Here is a 26,009-nt window from a genome sequence, read left to right as displayed (position 1 = left end):
TGAGCTGTTATATCTCCGGATTCAATGAACCGATTGAAATAAAATTTTGACCATTTATGACCTATATAATGAACTCTGGAAAACATTTGACTTAACTTGAAATTTTTAACAAGAGACAAAATTATAGCGATTTTAATTTTTTCACGATTTTTTAGTAAATTGGTCCATTTTTAATATGCATTCTGTAACTTTTTCAATTTATTGGTGGCTATGTTGTTACTTTCTTTCAAAACAAATTTAAATATAAGTTAATTAGAGGGAAATTAAATGAACTATAATTTGCATCTTAAATTTTGAAACGATGTTGATATTTTGGAAAATTTGGTGTTTTATAAGAAAAATAATCAAATCGTTATAATTTTCTTCCGTGTTAAAAATGTTAAGTTAAGTCAATGGTTTTTCATAGCTCATTATATAAGTCATAAATGGTCAAAATTTCATTTCAATCGGTTCATTGAATCCGGAGATATAGCAGCTCAAAGTTGGCTATAGGATAATTTTAACTTTTTCAAGAATCTTTATAACTTCGTGGAGAATGGCCTGATCTTTTCTAATTTTGGACCACTGATACACATCCAGTTGATGAACTTACAGTAAAAATTTGAGAATATTTGATGCACTTTTCGAAAAGTTAAAGCTAGTTAAACACTTTTTGAAAAGTGAAAATTTTGCCTGTCCCGATCATTTTGTCTATCCCCTGTACATTATGATGAGACTTTGTAAACTCAAGTCAAATACGTTTTCTAGCCTTAAATATGAAGGGAGATCGATATGTGAAAAGTGGATGTGTTATTTCGAAGATTTCAATGAATTTAAGACAAAATGAATAACTGGATTTCCAGCAGCCAGTTTTGCTCATATCTCAGATGCCAATCTTCGTTCCTGTATTCTTTGCCAAAACTGGAATACTGGTTGGATCAGCTGTTTTTTGTTTACGAAAATAAATGACAGCTCGACGCCTTTTATAAAAAATATAACAATTTCGCGTGTTGGAAAAGGATACAACTTTTTCCTTCGCTCTGACCATGGAGTTCCACTTATGTTATGTGGTAATATGCTGTTGGCCGAAGACGTCAACGACTATCAGCATCACTGCTGTCAACATCATGCTGGCGTTTGAAGACTTGTCCCTTGAAACGACCTCGGGTATAGAGATTGCAGCGATCACTACTGTTACTACGCTGCATTGCTAAGCAAAAGAATTATCGGAACCGGCATCGGATCCTGCCTTATCCACCTCAAATGGTAAATCATGAAGCGATGCCGCCGCAAGCAGTGTTGAACTTCGAGCGGCAGTTGCGGGCAGAATGATCATCGCGGAAGCAATTGCTGCAGCTTTTTGTCGACAACCACCATCAATTGGCCCTTTGCGTCCAGATCGTTTAACACGGAGCAGTCGAAGATGGAATGTCTCTGCTCTCACACGCAAGGCGTTTTGGGGATGATTTGGACGATCTTTCAGGGTCTGCGTATATACTCAATCGGAAGGAGTTGAGTTTATTCGAAGTGGTCGTATGGTTATTTGACTTCGACGGGGTGTGCTAAGGACTGTTGGTTGAAATAGTCTCCAGTATGCGGGCTCGCTTCTTCAAGAATTCGACCAGTTCGTTGTATAGGTTGGGTGAGCTAATGTGACGACAGAGTATTCCCACGCGGTAAGAGACGAATCATCCAGCTTGTCCTTCAGCAATTCGATGAGGATTCAGCAGAATCAGTACACAGGCTCGCCAAGATGTTCGAGGACCTTCTTGTGGCGCTGAGATTCAGCTTCATCCTTTAAAGCTGGCAAAGATAGAGATAGTTTTGATCATGGGGATCGGTGAGTACTGGTAGCTTTAATACTAATCCAACTTTTACATGGAAATGCTTCTCCTCGATTGTATCGCGTAGCTCTACGTTCTTTTGGACGAACTTTGCAGAGTCTTTCAATTTCTAGTATTTTTCTTGATACTTTCACCAATCGAACCGACAATACGGAACTTCGGTTTGCTGTTGTTCGAGAACGAAGTTGGTCAGGTACAGATCCAGTCGTTTAAGGATTTCGACAAAAATTTTCGCCTACAATCGCTTCTCGTCCGCCTTTTCTCCGACAAGTTCCAAACAGTTCGGCTGAGAAGGTCAAAATGACCCAGGAATTACTGATAAACGGGGGATACAGAGAATGGAAAGGTACTGATTTGGTACGGATTTTGGGATATCTCTGTAGGCCTTGAATTTATCAAACATACTGCGACAAGAGATAAATACCAATAAAATAAGAAGGGAACCTCTTCCGGCAGGTGTTGTTTGAGGCTTCTACGTAGATCGGTCAGGGACGGGCAACCCAGTGAATCCTGGTCACGGCACCACTGTCCAGGCGTGTCTTTCACGGGCATCTTAGCATTAATCTTAGTCCCACTAAGGCGACGTGAAACATCGTAGAGGAGACGGATGTCGCCGGTGTTTGCGGATTTCTCGCCTTCGTCGGCTAGGGAGTCCGCCCACGCTCTTTTGTCCAGACTACATGAGCATTTCACTTCCTTCTCGAGAGCCAAATAGCGCTAACGGGCTACGGCTTTGGCTCCTCGTGTTTTCGCTCGCTCTATCGCGGCATTGGCGTTCCTTCGCTCCTCTTTCTTCCTCCAGGTATCATCTGTCATCCACTGCTTTCTCTGGGTGCGTAGTTCACCCAAATTATTCTCGCCGGTGGCGATGAAGACGTTCGTGATGGTGCTCCATTGATCTTCTACGCTTCCACCTTCTGGAATATCCGCAACATGCGTTTTGGTCAAGTGCTTTTGGTCAGCGGCTTCATGAGACCATACCACCATATGAAATGGCAAACTCGCATGTCATACCTCGAGCATGTCAGCTTGTCTACAATGCAAACGCAAACTTTCTTTTAGTTCATCAAGACACTCACCCAAAAGCAATCCATTCTTGACCGAACAGCTTGTTTTTCGACCACTTCAGATCACTTTAAATCGCAAGAAGAAAAAAAAACAAATTCCTACACTTGAACAATGCTCAACATCCAGACACTAATCAAATTTGCATTACCAAGTAGCGCAGACTTCGCTCCACGCTGCGCTGTTGTCTGCTGGCGTTCCGTTTGTTCAGTCCATTTATCAACGTTAAAGCAACGACGACGACGACGACGACGAGCAGGAGCAGTTGGGGGCGTACCTACGATTCCGGTCGTCGGTGTCTTTTTCAATCGTTCTGAGATTTTCCTTTGCGTCGTCAGCTTCAGAGAGAAGCAAAGCTGCTACCATCAGCAGTGCCGTGCCGGATTGGATCCGGACCTCTTCTCACCCCATCTTGCATTTTCCGGCCGGTGGCGGTGTAAGCGTGAAACGTTCTCGGAAAAACCGATTTCAATTCTTTGCCTCTAGGGAGGATGAGCGCTTTCGAAATAAATTTGCATTAGCTGGCTAAGCTCACTGCTCTTGTAGTTAGTGTAGCGCTTTCTGTATTCTGAACAATGGTGAAAAATTAAAAAAAAAAGCTTAATAATTTCACTTGGATGCAGAAGTGCTTAGTAGGGCATTTCTCTTACGGAGCCAGCTTTATCTGAACTATACAAAGTAGCCATAGTTTTATCCGAACCAATTCGAAAGAAAAGTTGGTGAAATTTCAGAGGGAGTGGCAATTGTTTGCAACGGAGAGTAACTACGAATTTTCAGATAATACCTAAGCTCTTGGTGGCTCTTCTAACATTTACACAGAACCTCTCAGACACAACTCCATATGAAAATTTAAAAAGTACCATCCGGCAAGAAACAAAAATCCAAATTCCTAGAAAAGAAAATTAATCACGTTCCTCCATCATGGTGAAATCGTTTAGTCATGATGATCATTTCATCATCGTCATCGAATTTTACCGAGAAATCAAGCTCCCGACGACTGGCTGGAACAGATGGGCGCCCAGTGCCAGTCAGTGGTGCCCAGGAAAGTATAAAAAATGCGATCGAATTATTTACGATAGAACAAAAGCGGAAGAATTTCCGAAAGAAAAACTAGCATAGCAGCCCCCTCTGGCGGCACGGCACGGAATGGGATGAATGCGAGCGAATGCTTCCTTTCATATCCGGAATAACAATTGCACCTCTCTACCATGGACCAGAGCACACTCGGTCTTTCTTCTACTTCTCTCAGGAACGAAAGGCGAAGCCGAAGCTTGCTTGAACTGTTTTTGAAAAATTGCTTTTGAGAAGTTTTTCCTCGCTCCGGTTGGTTGGAATGAGGCTGGAATGCCTCATGCTTGCGCTTCTCTCGTACAGCAGAGCCTGCAGAGCCCCATAGGGGAAAGATGCTGATTCGATGAAAGAAAAATGGTTACACAAAAGGAAAAGTTCCATCGTCTGTCGATGGGGGCCGGTGCATTCTTTTGTTCGATGAATAGGGGAAGGTGGGGTAAGAAGGCCTGCCGGGGTGCCCGTAGTTGCCTGCAGTTCAGCACCAATATTCCGTTTTCTACAAAAGTTAATCTAGTACTCTGTTCAATTGCAATATATACTCGTCATGCCCAAGTAACAGACATGGGCAAAACACCAAACCGTGCCGCACCGGTGGCGTGTTTGCCCGTAAACACACCACCGTGTGTGTTCGTATCACCACCTTCTTTCAGCTTCTACTGATGAACACGCAGTGCGACTGGCGAAACACTCGTGTCGGTGTTATAACTCGAGCCTCAGTTTCGGCTCCGTGTTTCAGTTTTGGTTGGACACGGAGGCCGAGTGTTTCCGATTGTATGAAACACCAAAGCAGTGAGCTCGGCCACAGTGCGTGGTAGCTTGGCTGCATCAGCCAACTGAGTCAGAAAGGACGAGAAAGACACAAAAGGAGCCGCCAAGTACTTCACTCTCGTCGTCGACCAACAGCATTTGCAACTGGTGCTGAAGAATGAACGGCACCGAGCGCTTGAACTCGCACGAGTGTTTTGCATAATCGGAAACACTCGGGCTCCGTGTTACCCGAAGCGTCAAACACCGTGCCCAGTGCCTGAGCACCGCCACCGACACCGGTGTTGAGCCAGACACGGTGTGTGTTCGTTTTGAAACACGGAGAGCTAGGTGGTGGCTTGGCACCTACGGTAGTGTGTTTGAGCATCGACTCCTCGTGCAGTGCAGTGTTTGGACATGTCTGCCAAGTAACACACCTGTAGTATATGAGTTTATATAACTCCTAGATTTTTTTTATCTAAATGGTATCAATTACTAATTTGCTTCCATGTCATGTAAAAATATTGTAAAAGAACTACAATTTCCTTAAAACAATAAGATTGAAGAATTGTCCCTCGAATTCTGTTCCCGTAAAGTCCACGTCTATTTTGGGGCACAACCTGAATTCAATTCCCGGCACACCTTTTACGTGACACGATGGTACATAGGATGGATAAACTAATGATTTAGTCATAGGTGTTTATTGGAAGTGTCGGTCAAATTCTTCGCAATCCAAATCAAATCATGTGTTCAAAGTACGATTGAGCAGAAAGCCAGCCAGCCAGACAGACAGACAGACAGACAGACAGACAGACAGACAGACAGACAGACAGACAGACAGACAGACAGACAGACAGACAGACAGACAGACAGACAGACAGACAGACAGACAGACAGACAGACAGACAGACAGACAGACAGACAGACAGACAGACAGACAGACAGACAGACAGACAGACAGACAGACAGACAGACAGACAGACAGACAGACAGACAGACAGACAGACAGACAGACAGACAGACAGACAGACAGACAGACAGACAGACAGACAGACAGACAGACAGACAGACAGACAGACAGACAGACAGACAGACAGACAGACAGACAGACAGACAGACAGACAGACAGACAGACAGACAGACAGACAGACAGACAGACAGACAGACAGACAGACAGACAGACAGACAGACAGACAGACAGACAGACAGACAGACAGACAGACAGACAGACAGACAGACAGACAGACAGACAGACAGACAGACAGACAGACAGACAGACAGACAGACAGACAGACAGACAGACAGACAGACAGACAGACAGACAGACAGACAGACAGACAGACAGACAGACAGACAGACAGACAGACAGACAGACAGACAGACAGACAGACAGACAGACAGACAGACAGACAGACAGACAGACAGACAGACAGACAGACAGACAGACAGACAGACAGACAGACAGACAGACAGACAGACAGACAGACAGACAGACAGACAGACAGACAGACAGACAGACAGACAGACAGACAGACAGACAGACAGACAGACAGACAGACAGACAGACAGACAGACAGACAGACAGACAGACAGACAGACAGACAGACAGACAGACAGACAGACAGACAGACAGACAGACAGACAGACAGACAGACAGACAGACAGACAGACAGACAGACAGACAGACAGACAGACAGACAGACAGACAGACAGACAGACAGACAGACAGACAGACAGACAGACAGACAGACAGACAGACAGACAGACAGACAGACAGACAGACAGACAGACAGACAGACAGACAGACAGACAGACAGACAGACAGACAGACAGACAGACAGACAGACAGACAGACAGACAGACAGACAGACAGACAGACAGACAGACAGACAGACAGACAGACAGACAGACAGACAGACAGACAGACAGACAGACAGACAGACAGACAGACAGACAGACAGACAGACAGACAGACAGACAGACAGACAGACAGACAGACAGACAGACAGACAGACAGACAGACAGACAGACAGACAGACAGACAGACAGACAGACAGACAGACAGACAGACAGACAGACAGACAGACAGACAGACAGACAGACAGACAGACAGACAGACAGACAGACAGACAGACAGACAGACAGACAGACAGACAGACAGACAGACAGACAGACAGACAGACAGACAGACAGACAGACAGACAGACAGACAGACAGACAGACAGACAGACAGACAGACAGACAGACAGACAGACAGACAGACAGACAGACAGACAGACAGACAGACAGACAGACAGACAGACAGACAGACAGACAGACAGACAGACAGACAGACAGACAGACAGACAGACAGACAGACAGACAGACAGACAGACAGACAGACAGACAGACAGACAGACAGACAGACAGACAGACAGACAGACAGACAGACAGACAGACAGACAGACAGACAGACAGACAGACAGACAGACAGACAGACAGACAGACAGACAGACAGACAGACAGACAGACAGACAGACAGACAGACAGACAGACAGACAGACAGACAGACAGACAGACAGACAGACAGACAGACAGACAGACAGACAGACAGACAGACAGACAGACAGACAGACAGACAGACAGACAGACAGACAGACAGACAGACAGACAGACAGACAGACAGACAGACAGACAGACAGACAGACAGACAGACAGACAGACAGACAGACAGACAGACAGACAGACAGACAGACAGACAGACAGACAGACAGACAGACAGACAGACAGACAGACAGACAGACAGACAGACAGACAGACAGACAGACAGACAGACAGACAGACAGACAGACAGACAGACAGACAGACAGACAGACAGACAGACAGACAGACAGACAGACAGACAGACAGACAGACAGACAGACAGACAGACAGACAGACAGACAGACAGACAGACAGACAGACAGACAGACAGACAGACAGACAGACAGACAGACAGACAGACAGACAGACAGACAGACAGACAGACAGACAGACAGACAGACAGACAGACAGACAGACAGACAGACAGACAGACAGACAGACAGACAGGAGGGACAGGGCTTGTGCATACACTTATTGTCTTATTGTCATGATCGGTTCTTCGTAGATGCTGCCCAAATATTGTCTCGCTGTTTGTGTTTCTACTATATGTTGCGATGCCGTTTTCTTCCCGTGAGCGCTGCGTTTACTCCTCTTACAATGTTCCAAAGCTGGCTGGTAGATGTGTCTTTGTAGATTTTTGCCCGTAATTCGTAAATATCTTTACTTTTTTCTCAGCGTATCAACCTTTACAGATTTGCTTGAGCTTCTTTTAAAGCTTGCTGAAATTTTTAGGGTTTTTTTTGCGGTATTCAGCTCTTCTATCACTTTCGTGACGTTGACTTTAGAGTCTTTACTTCTGCTATTGATATCCTTAACTTAATGCTCATTTTGATTGTTCAAGATTGATTTGTTTGCTATTCTTTTAGTTGCTAGGGACATGTCTATCGCTGACGCATTCCTGTCGATCCTTGGGATGGTGGTCATTGCTCCGTCGTTGATGACACAGAGTTTGGAGCTCTCCAAGGCGGTTGCGATGGTCTTCTCTTTGCGGCATGCTCTTCCCTGTTCTCTCCTACTTTCGTCCCGCATCGCATGGTGCGCATTAAAGTCCTCGGCCACTGTCATCGTCATCTTGCTTCCGGTTTCCACCGCTTCGTAGAATTCCGTTAGTTTTCTTTTTACCTGTTTGGTTAAAGATGTATCGGGCGGCGCATACACCAAGATAAGGTTTGTGATTTTGCTCGCTATGGGGCTGTCCATAAACCACGTGGTCATGAGGGGGGGGGGGGGGGTTCGGCCAATGAGAATTTTGTATGGACGAATAAAAATTTTTGTATGGACTAATGTCCACGCGGGGGGGGGGGGTTTGAGAAGTCCAAAAAAAATGACCACATGGTTTATGGACAGCCCCTATTGTTTCTAATGGGAGGAACGGTCCGATGTTGAGCAGTCCGTCTTTTATCCAAATCCCTACTGCTGCGTATCCTTCTGTTCTTAGTTTGGTAATCAATGTGTATCCTCTTATACTAAATGGTTCTTCTTCTTTTAGCTATATTTCTTGGAGGCAGTCTATTTTTATGTCTTCCGATTTCAGGAATAACTCTTCTTCTTCTTCTTCTCTTCTGTCAGTTGGTCTGATAGACTGAATGTTGATTTGTAGTATCTTAATGTTCTTATTGTTCATTTTTGCTGTAGTTGTTATTTTCTTTTTTCTATGGTTCTCTGTTTCAGTCAGGGATTAGCGGCATGCACCGTGCGGTGCGAAAAAAGCGTGTGCTTCACACAATCTTAGGTGCTTGTCTCCCGTTTTGCCGAGAGACAAGAGACGTATGAGTGAGAGCTTTCGTAATTGTACGAGAGACAAACCGCAGCACTAGCTCTACGGCGCAGGGAGTAATGCACGGTGCTTAAGACTGTGCTTGTCACCAAACAGAAAAAAATCACTTAATGAATTAATTGAAGAGTTTGTGTTCTCGGCAAAATTGTTAAACTTGTCCAGGATTGACAAGTGATAGGTCGTTTGATTCGAAATTTTCCCAGTCATGCGTAGTATCAAGCAAAGTGCAAAGCACGGAGACAAGCACCGAGAGAGTGCATACGACAAAGCGTGAGAGATATAAGAGCTCCAGCACGCGGCAAAGTAAGCGAGCAACACACAACCGATTGCACATACTCGTCTCCTTCTGGTTTGTTGTGCTGTCTCGTAGCAGTGTGTGCGGCACGCAAAGAGTTTTGAGTCGCACCCTATCCCTGGCGCTGGCAGTTATTATTTTTTTCAAATTCCGTGACAATTTCCTTCAGTACCGCGTTGATTTTGATAATCAGCGCTTCCATGCTGGTTTCGTCTTGTTGCTGTTGACATTCTTCTTCCACTACTTTCGGCGGCCTTATGATTCTTCCGATCAAATTGATCCTCGCCTTTTCTTGTCAGTTTACCTATCCCAAGCAACACATAAAACATCTTTGGAGATCAATATTTCCAACGATGTATTTTAAGTGCATTATAAGCGATTCAGAAAACATCTTGTGTTAATATCCAGCTGTAATTATGCTCACAGAAAACAAACAACAACAAAAAGTGTGATTGTTTGGATTACGTATGAAATATTTATTATAGAACTATTGTAGAACAGAAACATTAGTTAGCCAATCAGTGATGAAAGCAAACACGTCATTACAACAGAAGGCAACTAAAGGTTAAAAATGAAACAAGATGAAAATAGTGTATGCGTTTATTTCAACCATTCCTGGGAGGCTCTGGTTGATGGGGACAGTTAGTGGTTCAAGGGAATTGACCTAATATATTTGTAGAATTTACGAAAACAAAATCAATCAGCACTGCTCGGGCGGTTGGGCTGCCATCGATTTTCCAGTCCCACATATTGTTTGCCGGATACAAATTCCCTATTTGTGGTGCCAAATAGGTGCAGCGTACAGTAATCTGGTCAACATCCGAAAGGGTCGAAGGTCCAGGCTACTGATCTAAAAACCGGTTTGTCGAATACCATTAGAACCACGCAACTTGTATTTCGACCTATGTATCAGAATCCAGCAGTCGGTGCTAGTCCAACATAAATTCCGGCACGTAAACTCGACATCTAGCAGGCATGAATTTCACCGAAACCACCAAATGCACTACGTCATCAATCTCCCTGCTATCGCGGATCATTTGGAACACTAAATGGTCGGGTAAATCATCGGCCACATATAAATAATTCCATGGAAAACACAAAACGACGCACGATCAGCAGCGCAATTGTTTACTATTTGAAATTATTTTGCCATTTTGACAGGTATAGCCCCACTAAAAGTGTAGTAATAAATAAGTTATTTTGGAGTAGTTATAATGTTTGGGGAACAATATTAGAGCTAGAGTGAGAGTATGTTGAAACGATGTTATTTTGACGTATTATAAATGCTTTTTGTGTTTCTGTTTCAAACCGAAGCACATGACTTGTAGAGCTCAGCTGTTCTTATTCAAGAGACGTCATGACGATTACACTGCCGAACAAATATGTTAATACACAAATTTAAAAAATTGTGCAAAATTTACGCTTATCTCACTCGTTCGAAATTATTAAGGAACCAGCTTTCCAAGTTTAAAAATACTCGAATTTTACTTGAGTAATAATCAGTAGTTAGTCAAAAGCTCAGTTATTGAAAAAAGTAAATATAGATTGCAACATTTTTGAACGGCACTGTAAGCCAAATGGAGAAGCTGCCATATTGTTCTCACCGCAATTTGGAAAAAAAAGAACATTTAGAGAAAAATACGACATCATATGATTGATTCAATCTCCATATTTCAATACAATTTAGTGGCGCATGAATTTTGAATGAGTAGAATCCAATATTATACCATAAATCCGGAGTCGCAATCAAAATAGCACTACCCTTCCTGAAAATAAATCAATTCATAAATTTTCAATTATTTGTTTTAGAAAATATCATTTATGGTCTTTGCCTATTACCTGAGAAAAGCTTTCCAACCTGTTGGAGTTACTTTTATTTTTTTTTCTGTCAGTCGCTGCTTAGCATATATCGTCATTATAAGATTACATTTATAGTAATAGTTTGTTGTAAACAAGGCTCTCGCAAGTTGTATCATAATCTAATTTCCTGAATTGAATGTATGCATGTTTTATGTTATATAATAGTATTTTACAAGTCATATTACTTAGATGCAGCTAAGTTTCAACCATTGAATATAGTTGTATTATTTAGGTATTTTTCAAGTATTTTTTGCTTACAAATAACTTGATTATTGCATGACATCTGGATGGGAATCAATTATTAGTACTATAAGAGTATTCCTATACATCTTATATGACCTGTAAGATGTTCTATAAGCCACCATTTTTTGCGCTGTTTTGAATATATAAGTATCCCATACGACGTAAATAATGCAAGAATTAAACAATAGAATAGGTACGAAACTTGTATTTTCAACTCTTATATAACATGTTGTGTTACTTGGGATCTCTGTTCTGTCTCTTGATGTATCGTCCCTTCTGCTCGTTGTTTCACACTTGGTGCTTGACGAGCTTTTGTGTCGTCTTTTGGCTCCTTTCCGTTAATACTTCTTCCTTGGTGTGGCTTCCATCCTCCTCTCCAAGCGCTGGTCGTCTCGTGCTGATCGTATTCGCCCAGTTTCGGGAATTCCTCGTGTCTTCTCAGCAGGTCGAACTGATTATCGTGTCTTGGGTCTTTTCTGGCTAGCATTTCGTTCGCCTCCTGTTGGATAATCCGTCTCTTCTGCACCGCTTCATTCACGTTCATTTGCTGCTTTCTTTCCGGACATCTTCGGTCATCGGACCGGTGATTTCTCCCACAGTTGTGGCATCTGTTTGGTTCCACACATTCCACCTCGCACAGTGGTCCAGATTTGAAAATACCTGGCAAAAAATGCCAAATCATAGTAGTCTGCTAGTTTTAGACTATATGAGTGTATTGGAACATGATTTAGCGCTCAATTTCATTTTAAAGGCATTTTCATTTTTTGTCGGTTTCTTTGACCAAAATCCGAACAAAATTGATGTTTTTCATACAATTTTACTATGCACATATCATCATGGCGCTGTTGTTTTGCCAGCTCTTGGCAGTTGCATTTTTTTCTAACCGATTCTGCATACATAAACGAGCATTTGAACGGAATCTCCCCGCGGGGAGTAGCGGGGAGCGATTTGTAAGACAGTTTAAAGTCGAACTGTAAGAATTTCTCGTACTAATGACATGTAATGTCAATTTTAAAGCCAATAGTGTTATTTTGATCTCTTACTCCATTGCAGATGTCTGGTATACACAAGGACTTACATATAAACTTTTGAAAGCAATTGTATTACTTATATCAATAGACTTTTGTAGTGGTTGAACTTGTTTGTGTTTTTTTATAAAAAATTAAACACTTTTTCCATCAGCAGCTATTCAGTGGTATAACAAGATACAAAATCAATATTTCCACATTTTTCAAATGCCAGTTAGTGCTCTTGGTATTATGGATGAATGCTCAATGCACTGTATCCCATATAAGACATGTTCAAAAATTGAGTTTCTGCCAGCTTTTCACAGAATTGGACCTCTGTGCCTCGCTGTCATGCGTGCTTCCGCAATTGGCACATTTTGTGCTTTTTCTGCATGCTCCTGTCTTGTGTCCGAACCTCTAGTATTTTTTTCCCTGCTTCATCGGAAAGATGTACAGCTCCGGAACGAATGTCTTCGGCCATTTTTGTGTACACTAGGTCTCCTTGTTTTTTTTCCGTTTCATACGCTCTACGCAGATGACTTCTTCGGCCACCTGAAGGTTCTCGAAGATTTTGGCTTTGCTGTAACGTGGGGGAACCACTACCGCCAGTTCTATGATTCCTTTTTCGATGTGTGGAACGTAGATTTTTAGTCCCACGTCTACCAGGTTAGGTTGGTGAGTACCACAGGGATGGCTTCTTTTGCTGTTTCGAAGGTGACCGATTTGTTGTATGTATTTGATCTTCCGTATCCCCTTGCCTGTCAATACCTTGCCTACTTCGAGTGGGTGCCCGTAGTTGTTCTGCTCCGGTTCCGTTGCCTCGAGTGAGTCGAGATACACACTACTTCCGAGTTCCACCATTCGTTGATTTGTCCGTTTCTCTGTTCGATTCCCTTGTCCTTCCTTTGTAGGATTCGCAGTGAGCTTCTTTGTTGCTGGTTTGTTTTCGGGGGTTCTGCTGACTCCTCTTCGGTTTATCGCCGTCTTTGCGGCCTTCCCTGCTTTCGTCATACTATGCTGATACTATTTGTGAAATTATTGCAACTTACGACTACTTATTATCTACTCTAAGCCTTTTAACTTTATATCGCCTTGTGCAGTTTACTCTATTTATTCTATGTACTTTTTTCCTATTTTAATACGTTACCAATTCCCTTTTTGGACCACTGTGCACCAGGAAGTCCTCTGTTCAAGCTCTTCCTGGTGTTTCCCTCCTCCTCCGGCTGTAATCACTTTTTATCTTTGCTTTCCAGCACTTTTTTCTGCTATTTCTCCATGATTTTCACTATTTCCCCTTTTTCAATACCCCTGCTTGCTATGACGGCCATCACTTTTTGTAATTTAGTTATCTATTGCCTTTGCTGTTCTTCCCTTTCTTCCGATTCTATCTTCGCAATGATTGCAAAATAACTATACTGTCATTTACACATTGTAAACATTACACATTGAACCAGTATTACCCAAAAGTTTAATAGCAAGTATTCAATATGTACAGGTATTCTTCGATATAACGTACCCTCGATATAGCGAATCCGATATAACGTACATTTTGCTTCGATATAACGTACAACATTGAAAATTTTTATTTTTCCCACGAATAACCCTTAGATAAACTACGAAATCACTCAAATCAATGTTTTGTTGCAGCATTAGTCTTGTTACCCAGAATTAGCGCAATTTGGGGAAAAAATTAGTGTACGTTATATCGAAGCAAAATGTACGTTATATCGAAGCACAAAAAACGAAATGATTTTTTCGTCAAAACTCAAGTTTTTCATTATTGGTTTTGTGAATTTCACCGAAATCATTATTTGGGATTAATTTCACGTCGAATACATCAATACTAGCATAAAAAATATTAAATTTTTCTCTGCTTCGATATAACGTACACTTCGATATAACGTACAAAGAGAAAACTTTTTTGTACGTTATATCGAAGAGTACCTGTAATACCCCGGTCAGACATGTCATACAAGAATCACTGTACAATTGTGCTTGAAATGAGTGCCATACTGAAAATTCTCTCAGTTCAAGTCAGTCTTGTTAAAACTTTCTTGACACTGCGTACCGTTGTACAGGAATCACACTCGTATCACTCACATGTCTGTCCGGGGTATAAGCCATTTTACGAGACGTTTCAGAACAGCTGATCGCAGCAGCGGCGTCAACTGACAGAGTTCCACGCACGTTTGTTTTGCTGGAATATCGCGTAATTTTTGAAAAGGTACTTGTTCAATTAATTGGAGATATGATAAATTTGAGCCAAAATAGGCTCAAAAGCTGTCGTAAAAGCAATACAAAACTCAATAATTAATCGGTATTTTTTTCGTTGCGATTCACTCGTTAACTTGCGAAAAAAAATTAAATAAAAATTTCTAATTACGGTTTTAGCCAGTTTCAAAAACTAAGCTTGACTTGCGCGCAGTCATTAACCATCATCAACCGGATGATGATTGAAAACGTAAACATCAGAGCGCGGAGTTCTGTCGTTTGACTAGCCTCATAAAATAGACTATAGTGGCAATCACGTTCAAATGTATGCGTGCCTTTTTTGTAGATGTAGTTGTGAAACTGCGAGGAAAATATTTGCACTCTTGCCCCGGACGTTAATTTTATCATTATTTACCCGTTTTACCCAATTCGATTGGGTAATATTTGCATATGCAAACTGAATAGCATTTCAATCGGCGTGCACTTTTGTGTGAGGAAAAATTTGCGCTAGTGTTCGTGTGTTGAAATGTCACTTATCTCTATAAAAGGCTACAAATTGATTTTGTACACCCTGTCGTGATTCAAACTGATCACTCACACATATTGTTTGTCTTCTCGTTGCGCAACGATTGCAAAATTATTACTGTCACTAACAGAATGTAAACATTACACATTTTACCAGCTTCACGCAAAAGTTCAATAGCAACTACCCAATGGGTAAACGGCACAAGCTAATTGAAAGTGACGCGATTTCTATTAATGAATCAATCAGGAATCCTGAAATTGCCATCAACTCAAATCTCTACCTACTGTTCCGCTCAAATCAGTCCAATTGGATTGCAAAACATTTCCGTTACCTCGCAATGCAAAAAGAATCGTCAGAGTGGAGATGCCGGGGATTGAACCCGGGACTTCTCACATGCGAAGCGAGCGCTCTACCACTGAGCTACATCCCCTTCGAAGAGCGAGCCGCTCAGACCCATACGCAAACAAAGTCTCAAACCTATGTCAGAATTACGTATCAAAATTCGTGAGCCGGCTGCCGGGGCCAGGAGAATCTAGCGATCAGCTGATGGCTGCAAACCGGTTCCCGGCTTCCTACTCTCCGTCTTGTCCCATTCATTCGTTCAATCAAACCCCGTCACAACACAGGGAAAAATTTCTACTCAGTGACTGAGTTGGTCTTACTCAGAAATCGAAAAATCCTTTGTTTTCTTACTCAGTTTCCGTTAAAAGTGGGACAACCCATTGCCAATGGGTTGTCCCACTTTTAGCCGAAACTGAGTAAGAAAACAAAGGATTTTTCGATTTCTGAGTAAGGCCAACTCAGTCATTGAGTAGAAATTTTTCTCGGTGAACGAATCGTCGATGTGCGATGGATGTACGAGAGATTCCGCTTCCAAGAGAGCGCATGCGCTCTCTCGTTCCTCGCTCTTCTGACCGCGAACACTGTGCATCGGATCTAAATATAGATTTAAATGCCCGTACATCGTTTGTTGTTAAAGAACTTCTCTCTCTCACTGGTTCTCTCGCCGTTCGCCGTTCGCCGGCTGCGTGCGATTTCATTCCATTCCGCTCCGCGCCATCAGCACGTGGTTTATTGCGGCTAATCGAGTAAAATGTTATGCTCTAGCTGCCGTCGGTGTCTGTTTCGTCGATGGTCTTGTTCGTCTCTCGCTGCTCTGCTACCTAGTTGGTTGTGCGTAGTGGAGAAATAAACGGCTTATAATGGCACAAAAGAGATGGCGAAAAATTATGTTTCCTATGGGGCTGTAAATCACGCTTCAGCGTTTGCGGATGCCGTTTTTATTGAATAAAACGCTGCCGCTGCCGCTGCCTGCATGGCTCTGCTGGATTGTTGGAGATGGAGAGAATGCGTTTACGAGGTGTGTTTCAGACGGAAGGAAAAGGCGAGGCGCGAGCGCGGATGGAGGCAGCAGCTTCGTTGAATTCACTTGAAACTTGCGCGCAAAATACGGCGGCGCGGCTATGCGGGGCTTCGTTCGGTTCTTGTGAAACTGATGCAATGGTTTTGGGGTTTCTATTTTCTTTGCAGGCAATTAGCTTTATTACGTTCTCAATAAATAAGAGCGTAAAAGCGAGTGCAGAAGCGGGAAAGCCAGCTGTATTTAGATGGGTTTGAGTGCTAAACTTTGCGCTATTCAGTAGAAGCTAATGGGGCAATTGTAGGTCGTAAAAGCCAACTGTGTTTACCGAACCAACAATTAGATTTCGGGGCAGACGGTTCGGAATGGAGCGAGAACGAAAATGATTGGATTAGCTTTACGAAGTGGGACACAACACAACATCTTGTTTTCCAGAATCAAGGTTGATTATCGACAAGCTAATCAACGCCCATTGGATATAGACCTGTGCGCCGACTTTATTTTGCTCGGCGGCGGCGTGAGGGCCATTTTTGGCCGGCGGCGGCGGCGTCATCGGCGTCACGCCGGTGGCAGCTTTCGGCGGCGGCGGCGGCGGCGTGAATCGGCGTGACCAAAATTTGACCGTAATGTCAACATTGCATTGGCGAAACGAAGAAGTTGTCTTTACGCTGTAGAATTTGTAGTCCAGTCTTTGCTTTTTCATAACCATTGATGACATGAATTATTATTATATCAGTACACAGGATGAAGTATTTGACCAAAAAGAAACCAATGCTCAAACATCTTGTTTGACTCGATCTAATTTTCATTAGTTTCAAACAGATGTTTTTTCTTCAGTTCATTTGTCAAATATTTGAGCCTGTGTACTTATAACGTTACGTTTGAATGAATACCTTTTTATTCCTGTTCGGGTCCGTGACTGTGGCCAGTAATTAGACCTATACCCGTATCCGTATTAGTGCATGTTGCATTACTCCATTGCAAATTAAGGGCAAAAATATATTTTTGCTACAGTTTTCGTTTTATTTTCTTAGAACATTGGATTTCCGGGAATAATCTCCAAAAGAATTCCAGAAGGAGCCTGGAGGAATCCAAGAAGAAACTTCTGGAATAATCCCTGCAAGAACTGCTGTATGAAACCCTTAAGGAACTTCTGCTGGAATCACTCATATGTAGTTCAAGAATTTCTCTTAGAGAGATCCCTGGAAAAACTTATGAAGAATTCCTTAAGGAATTCCTAGAGGATTCCTTAAGAGAATTCCAACAGGAATCCCTGGAGGAATTTCAGAAGGAATCCCCAATGAAATTTTAGGAGTAATCCCGGAAGGAGTTCCAGGAAGAATGCTCGTAGGAATTCCATGAGGGAGCCCTGAAAGAAGACCAAATGAAATTCCCGTAGAATTTGCACAAGGAAATCACAAAAGAATTCCAGCACGAGTTCCAAGCAAATTCCAGCAGTAATCTCCAAAGAAATCCCAACAGTAATTTTTTTTAACAGTAATTTCAGAAAGAATCCTCGAAAGTATTACAGTGGGAATTTCAAAGTGAATTCGAGAAAGAATCCCCTAAGGATTTCTAGGAGGAATCAACAAAAAATATCCAAGAGGAATCTCGGAAGGAATTCCTGGAGAAATTCCTGAGGGATTTCTAGGAGGAATTACCGAAAGAATTCCAAGAGGAATCCTAGAAGGAATTCTAAGAGGAATCCCCGAAGAAATTTGAAGTGAAACCCCAAAAGGAATTCCAGGAGGAAACCTCAAAAGAATTCCAGAAGAAATCTCTGAAAAAAATCAGGAGGAATCCTCGTTGAAGTCCAGGAGGAATCCCTGAAAAAAGTCCAGGTGGAATTTTAGGAGGAATACTCGAAGGAAATTCAGGAGAAATCCCCGAAGGATTTCCAGAAGGAATCCCCGAACGAAGTCCAGGAGGTATACCCGACGGAATTCCAGAAGAAATCCCTGCAGAAATTCCAGGGGGAACCCCCTTAAGGAATTCCGGGAGGAATCTCCAAAGGAATCCTCGAACGAGTTTCAAGAGGAGGAATCCCTGAAGAAATCCCCGAAAGAACTCTGTAAGGAATTCCCGCAGTAATTCCAAGAGAAAATCACGAAAGAATACCAGCGCGTATCACAAAGGAATTCAAGCGGGACACCAAAGAAATTCCAGCAAAAATTCTTAAAATAATTTTAGTGAGAATTTCAAGGAGAATTCAAGAAATAATCCCCAAAGAATTTTGAGGACAAACCAACGAAATATATACAGGAGGCTCGACAGGAGGATTCTTTGCATAAACTCCGGGGGAAAAACTAATAGGACCGAAGTAATTACAAGAGGAATTCCCGAAAGAACTCAGAAAGGAGGAATCCCCGAAGGAATTCTAGGAGGACTCACCGAAAGAATTCCAAAAGGAAACCCCCAAGAAATTCTAGGAGGAATTCCATGAGGAATCTCCTGAGAAATTGGAAGGGAAAGCTCCAAAGGATTTCCAATAGGAAACGCCAAAGAAATTACAGGAGAAATCCCAGAAACAACTCTAGAAGGAATCTCCGAAGGAACTCCAGGAGAAATCCCCGGAGGAATTCAACGAGATATCCCTGAAAAAAGTCCAGGAGGAATTTCCGAAGGAACTCCAGGAGGATTCTCTGGAGGAATTCTATGAGGAATCCCCGAAAAACTCCAGAAGGAATCTCCAAAGGATTTCAAACCGATATCCTCGATAGTGGAATTCAAAGAAACAGTACTTAATATGATTTTCTTTTTACTTCCCAATTAATTCCAGGAGGAATCCCAAATGAATTTTAGGAGAAATTATCGAAGGATTTCCATGAGTAAATCCAAAGGAGTTCTGAGAGAAATCATCAAAGAAATTCCAGGAGAAATCCACGACCGAGTATCAAATGAAATCTCTGAAAGAATTTCTGGTGGAATCCATGAAGTAAGTCTAGGACGAATCCTCGACGGAATTCCAGAAAAGATCTCCAAAGGAACTTCAGGAAGATTTCCTGAAGGAACTCTAGCAGAAACCCCCGAAGAAATTGTACGAGGAATCCCTGGAAGAATTCCAAGAAGGAAGTTTAAGTTGTATCTTCGAAGGAATTCCCGAAGGAATTCCAGGAGGAATCCCCAAAGGAAGTCCAGGAAGAATCCACGACGGAGAATCAGGAGGAATCCTTGAAAAAAAATGAAGAGGAATTCTTCAAGGAAGTCTAGGAGGAAACCCTGAAGGAAATCTAGGAAGAATCCCCGTAGGAATTCCAAGAGGAATCTTCGAAATAATTCCAGGAGAAATTTCCGTATGATTTCTTTGAAGAATCTCCTAATAAATTCCAGGAGGAATGCTCGAAGAAATCCCATGGGGAACCTCTGAAGGAAGTCAAAGAGGAATCCCCAAAGAAATTACAGGAGGAATGCCTGGGGGAATCCCCGATAGAATTCCGGTAGCAATCTTCTAACGATTTCCAGGTGGAATTCTTGAAGAATTTTCAGTGGAATCTCCCGAGAGAATCTTTCTGGGTAGAGGGATCCCTGCATGATTTCCAGGAGGAGTCCCCGACAGATTGTCAGGAGGAGTCCCCAAAAGAATTCCCGAAAGAATTCCAGAAGGAAATGCTTGAGGAATTCTTGTAGAAACTCCATAAGAGATGCCACAACAATATCCTGGAGATATGCCTGATTATATTCCCAAGGAAATTTCCGAAGGAACTTTAACAAGATTCCCTGAAAGAACTCCTGTAAGAAATCTCTGATTTTACTCCTGGAGCATCCGTGAGTCCTCCTGGAAAATCTCAGAAAGAACCTCAAGAGCGATACCTTGAAGAACTCATGGATGAATCCCTAAATGAACTTTGGATAGAATGAAGAATTCTTAAAAGGAACTCTTATACTAATTTTTGAATGGATTTCTGTGGGAATCCCTGAACAAACTTCTAGTGGAATCCTTAGATGCTCCTCAGAAGGAACTCCTGGATCTCTCGGAAGGAACTCCTGGAGAAATTTCTGAAATTCTGAAGGAATCCCTGAAGAAATTCAGGAGGAACCTCTGAAGAAACATTTGCATGAATCCCGGTAACTCCTAGAGGAATCTATGAAGGAACTCTTGGACTTATTTCTGTAAGAACTCCTGTATGAATTTCTAAAAGTACGTTATAAAATAGGGTAATTGACCCGATCATGGAGGAGTTAAGCACTGGGTTCATGCTTAAACCACAATGTTATCGCCCCAAGCAAACTTTTTACATGGATTGAATTGAAAATAATAAAATCTATCCTTTATCTACGGGAAAATAACGAAATATTGCCACTTTGAGGTTGCTATGAGCATTTTATTCGTTTTTATCTGAAAGAACATTGTGTTCCTAATGTTGCGGTATTTGTTCCTAATGTTGCGGTATTTGTTCCTAATGTTGCGGTATCCCATTGAAATCATATGGGATACCGCAACATTAGGAACACTACCGCAACAATAGGAACACAGCAGCGAACACATTAAGGAAAATATTTTTTATTTGATAGATTTTTGGGCAAATCTTAAGCAAACAAATGGTGCAATCTCATAATTTAGGCATCATACATCTATTAAAAATAACTTTTGGTTACATTTCAGTCGAAAAAGTGCTCAATTGCCATTACCGCAACATTAGGTACTACCACAACGATGGGAACAATTACCCTAGCTGTATTCGAATTTTGTCAAGACTAGAAAAGCCATTTCAAAGTTAAATTCTATCGCAGTCGAATCCAAAAATCGTTAACTGCTGTGAGAGAAAACTCAATCCGTTCGACAACCATTGTTCGACAGAACAACAATGAACGAAAAATCGGCAATAATTGAGTCCCTGAGGAAGATACCAAATGTAACCGAAACGTCGGACAAGATTAAATAGCTGAATTTGAAATTTGTCAAGACTGGAAAAGCCATTACAAAGTCAAATGAACTTCAGATGAAATCCCTGCAGGAACTCCTATACTAATTTCTAGGACCGTTTGTTAGAATTCCTGAAAGAACTTCTAACGGAACTCTTGATGGATCTCCAGGAGGCATCTATGAATCCTCCTGAAAGAATCTCTGAAGGGACTTCTGAAAGAATACCCAAGCGAACTCCTGTTGAAATAGCTCAGAGAACCTCTGAAAGAATTCCTAATGAACTCCTGAAGGAACTCCTGAAGAGGTTACCGAAGGAACTTCTGGATCATTCCTTGTAAGGAACTTCTGTAGGACTATCTGAAGGAACTCCTGGGATTTCCTGAAGGTACCCTTGATGGAACTTTTGGAGTGATTTCTGAAGAACACAGAACGGCAGTAGCAGCCCGTTGTTGGAATTCTAGAGGAATTCCTGAGAGATCTCCTAGAGGAATCTCTGAAGAAACTCCTGGACTATTTCCTGAAGGAACTCCTGAATGAATTCCTGAAGGAATTTCAGAATGAAAAAATCCCTGGAGAAACTCTCTAACTTATCTCTGAACGGCCTCCTATGGGAACACCTGATGAATCTTCTGGATGAATCTCGGATGTATTTCTAGGAGGCATCCTTGAATTCTCCTGGAAAAAAATCTGAAGGTACTTTTGTCGAGATCTTCCTTAGAGGTCTTCTGAAAAAAATGCATGTTGAAACTCCTAGAAGCATCCCTGAATCTCTGAAGGAACTACTGGAGACATCTTTGAAGAAACTGCTGAAGAGATCTCTAAAGGAACTTCTGAAGAATTCTTTGATTGGAATTTTAGAGGAACCTTCGAAAAAAAATTAGTATTTTATCTCAACTTTATTTAAACAAAATTTTGTTCGTGCACTGATCACCGGCGTGAAAAATGAAAACCGGCGGCGTGACAAACATCGGCGTATGGCGCGCCGCCAATACCGCGGTCGGCGTCGGCGTGGGGCAAAAAGTGTCGGCGGCGGCGGCGTGGCGCGGCGGCGCACAGGTCTAATTGGATATCGTCAAAGGTTTCTCGATAACTAGGCAAATATTTCTAACCCGTAACGTGGGTAGATCACCTTCTAATGGTGCGTTACGGCATAAGATCTACCATAACAAATTTTGATTTCGTAATTCTCCAGCTCGGTTAATTCAAATGCAGGAAAATTACAAGATCAAAATTTGGTTTACTTTTTGTGTTTTGTTTTATTTTTGTATTTTCACTACTAATACTCAATTTTCTTCAGTGTTATTTGCTTGATTCTAACTATAACTCTTTAATATAATAACTATTTGTTTCAGCGCTGTTCAGGTAAATAAAGTTGTAATTGTAATATATGTCAATTATATATCATAATAATAATATTTATTATTTCAGGTAAGATCAGGTAATTGATTAACTACATAATTAATTATATTTAAATTACATGATACTCGGGATTTTGGGAGGGGTAGCCTAAGGAAGCTAAATGAACTGGTTTCTGGGCAAATGTTCGTGGGGTGGCCAGACTTTGTCACGAGATAACAACCATCGTGTTGTCTTCCGAAGGTTTCCAGTGAATTTAGCTTACCCTGCTACAACAAACCATCAGGTAGATCATTCCCTTCCGGTATGACTCTGCAGCCCTAGGTAATCCTTGCGCTGATGGTGGGTACAAAATCATCATCATCATCACCAACTAGGCAAATATTTCTAGCCATACATATGGTGTCGAAATAGTAGTTTACAAAACAAGGTGCAGAATGAAGATATTTACAGCACGAGTCGTACATTTGTCCAACGAGGCTTGCCGAGTTGGATAATTAAGACGAGTGCTGTAAAAATCGAGTTCTGCGCCGAGTTGCGTACAATATTTTTTGCAATGTTATAAATTACCACTTGAGGATAGTTTTTAACAAAACTTCTTTATCAAATTACACACTGATGTTCATTGTCATGTTTAAGGAAGTCTGATCATAGCAGGTTATACTGTAGAGTTGTCACAATTTTTCAAACCTGCGTCCTGAAAGCACCAAAAAGTTGATCAAAACTGAAAACAGTGCTGTAATGGTCCATTACGCAACGCAAATCAGTACTGTAATGAACCATTACATCACTGCTAATTTGGTGAGGGAAAATAATAGGCCTTCTACTGGCAGATTTGCGTGAGGTAAAACAGCCTTTTACGATGAGAAATTGCCAAACAGTAAATATAGGTACGAAGTACAAAAAGGAAATCCCAGCACCTTGTCGCAGTCCCCGTTGAGATTCGAATGTACTGGACTGACAGTTCATCCGAAGTCCTTACCCATTTATTTACACCGTCCACCGCTAGGTCCACCGTTACTTTGAGTTGGTCAGCATGCTCGTTCGTCAGGAGGTTTCCTTCCTTTCTGTCCTGTGTATTTCGGCCCACGGTACAAAGCCGATGCGGGATACGTTTAGCTTCAGGTAGAACTTGCGTGTACCAACGTGGCACAGACTTTCCATTTCCTCGTGCTCCACTTCTTCCAGGCAGCGTTTTTTTTTTGCTCCCGAAAGAGACTTGCCTGCTACTTACGCTTCTGCCTGTATCGTTCTTCATTCTGTCGGGTTCCATGCTGCAGTATTACCACCCGCGCTGCGTTCTTCTCCTTCAAAACCACTCTGCTTTCCTCGTCGAATCAATCGTTCAGTTGACTATGTTCCACGTACCCGGTAGCTCATAGTCACGTTTTTGATGGTTGCTTAGTACTTACTTACTTATTTACTTTCAATCCTGAGCCCCCACTGTGGTGAAGATGGTTGAATTGAAAGATCTTCATCCTGAGCGATTGCCAGCCACTGCTTTGACCTGTGGCCTGGTCAAATTTCTGTCGACTTGCTTGATTATGTTGTTGAGTGGCAGTGGCAGTGGCAGTAACATCGACGATGGAGCTACACGTCGAAAATTGTCAGGCCACCATGCATGAATTATATACCGCAAGCATCTATCGCTGAAGACCTGCATCCATTGAGTTTTCTCCGCTGATACACGCCAGTTTTACTGGCGTACAGCAGCACAGATTTAACGTTCGAGTTGAAAATTCGGATTTTGGTGTGTCGACTAATCTGTTTGTTTTTCCACAGAATCGCAAAGGCAGACCTCGCCTTCTTGATCCGTGCACTTATTACAATATTGGTGCCAACATCGGCCGCCATTTGGCTACCAAGACATTGGAAGCTTTCAACATTCTCCACTGCTTGCCCAACTATACCGTAAAGCTGGAAGGGTTAACCGTGTTTGTTTACATGTAACGATTTGGTCTTGGTGACGGCGGTGGTAAGACCTGTCACCGAGAAGCGATTGGCAAGATCATCGAGCGTGTTCTGCATATCAGAGCGCCGTTGAGCTAGGAGAGCAACGTCATCAGGCAGTTCGAAGTCATCTAGGTGCTCCATGGTAATGGGCTGCCACAGCAATCCACGATTTGGTTCACGATCAATCGCACCTACCAGGATCTCGTCGATTACGATGAGGAACATTAGCGGTGATAGTATACATCCTTGCCTCATTCCAGCAACGACCCGGATGGGATCAGACAAAACACCGTTGTGCAGCATTCTGCACGAAAATGCCCTGTACCGATTAGGCCGATGATTTTCTAAGGGAGGCCCTTGCACCTGAGGGCTTCCCACATGTTTCCGTGATTCAGACGGTCGAAAGCTTTTTTGTAATCAATAAACCCGAGTCAGTTTTGAGCATCTCAGCTGATATGCGATCGACCCCTGAGGCCCTGTTCGATTTCATGCTACAGATGGCTGTTTCTATCTCCTGCACTGATGGAGCTTCGGTGTTAACATGGGTCATGTGTTGAACCCTTGGCGGATAATGCAGAGGTGTTGATGGCGTGGCCGACACTTGAAAAAGGTTTCCAAAGTGCTCGAACGAGCGTTTCAAATGGTCAACCGGGTCGGTCAGTAACAGTCCACTTCCAGACGTGTCTTTCACGGGCATCGTAACATTAATCTTGGTCCCACTAAGGCGACGTGAAACATCGTAGAGGAGACGCATGTCGCCGGTGTTTGTGGCTTTTTCGCCTTCGTCGGCTAGAGAGTCCACACACGCTCTTTTGTTTCATCTACATGAGAGTTCCACCTCCTTTTCGAGAGCCGAATAGCGCTGACGGGCTACGGCTTTGACTTCTCATGTTTTCGCTCGCTCTACTGCGACTTTGGCGTTCCTTCGCTCCTCTATCTTCCTCCAGGTGTCATCTGTGATCCACTGCTTTCTCTGGGTGCGTAGCTCACCAAAATTATTCTCGCCGGTGGCGATGGAGTCGTTCTTGATGGCGCTCCACTGGTCTTCTATGCTTCCACCTTCAGGATTATCCGCAGCACGGTTCTCTAGCTCCTCGACGAAGGACGTTTTCAGTACAGCGTCTTCCAGTCGGCGTGTGTTGAACCGGCACCCGATTTTCTCCTTCTGTCGATGGATTCTAGCAATGCGCAGCCGGATTTCGCCGATTAGGAGATGATGATCAAACGCAATG

At 42.6% G+C, this 26,009-nt stretch overlaps 1 protein-coding gene and 1 non-coding gene across 2 annotated transcripts in view; one reads left to right on the top strand and one right to left on the bottom strand.

Moving 5' to 3' along the window:
* The window catches only part of LOC134287396 (uncharacterized), a 340,969-nt gene that overhangs the window by 281,354 nt on the left and 33,606 nt on the right, over positions 1–26,009 (top strand). The window lies entirely within an intron of this gene.
* On the bottom strand, positions 15,603–15,674 carry Trnaa-cgc (transfer RNA alanine (anticodon CGC)). The gene has a single exon. It is a non-coding gene; the product is annotated as a tRNA-Ala (tRNA).

The sequence above is a fragment of the Aedes albopictus genome, chromosome 1, assembly GCF_035046485.1.
Source record: "Aedes albopictus strain Foshan chromosome 1, AalbF5, whole genome shotgun sequence".
Taxonomy (NCBI): Eukaryota; Metazoa; Arthropoda; class Insecta; order Diptera; family Culicidae; genus Aedes; species Aedes albopictus.
The sequence above is the reverse complement of the archived record's forward strand: the minus strand, read 5'-3'. Positions and strand labels throughout refer to the sequence as shown.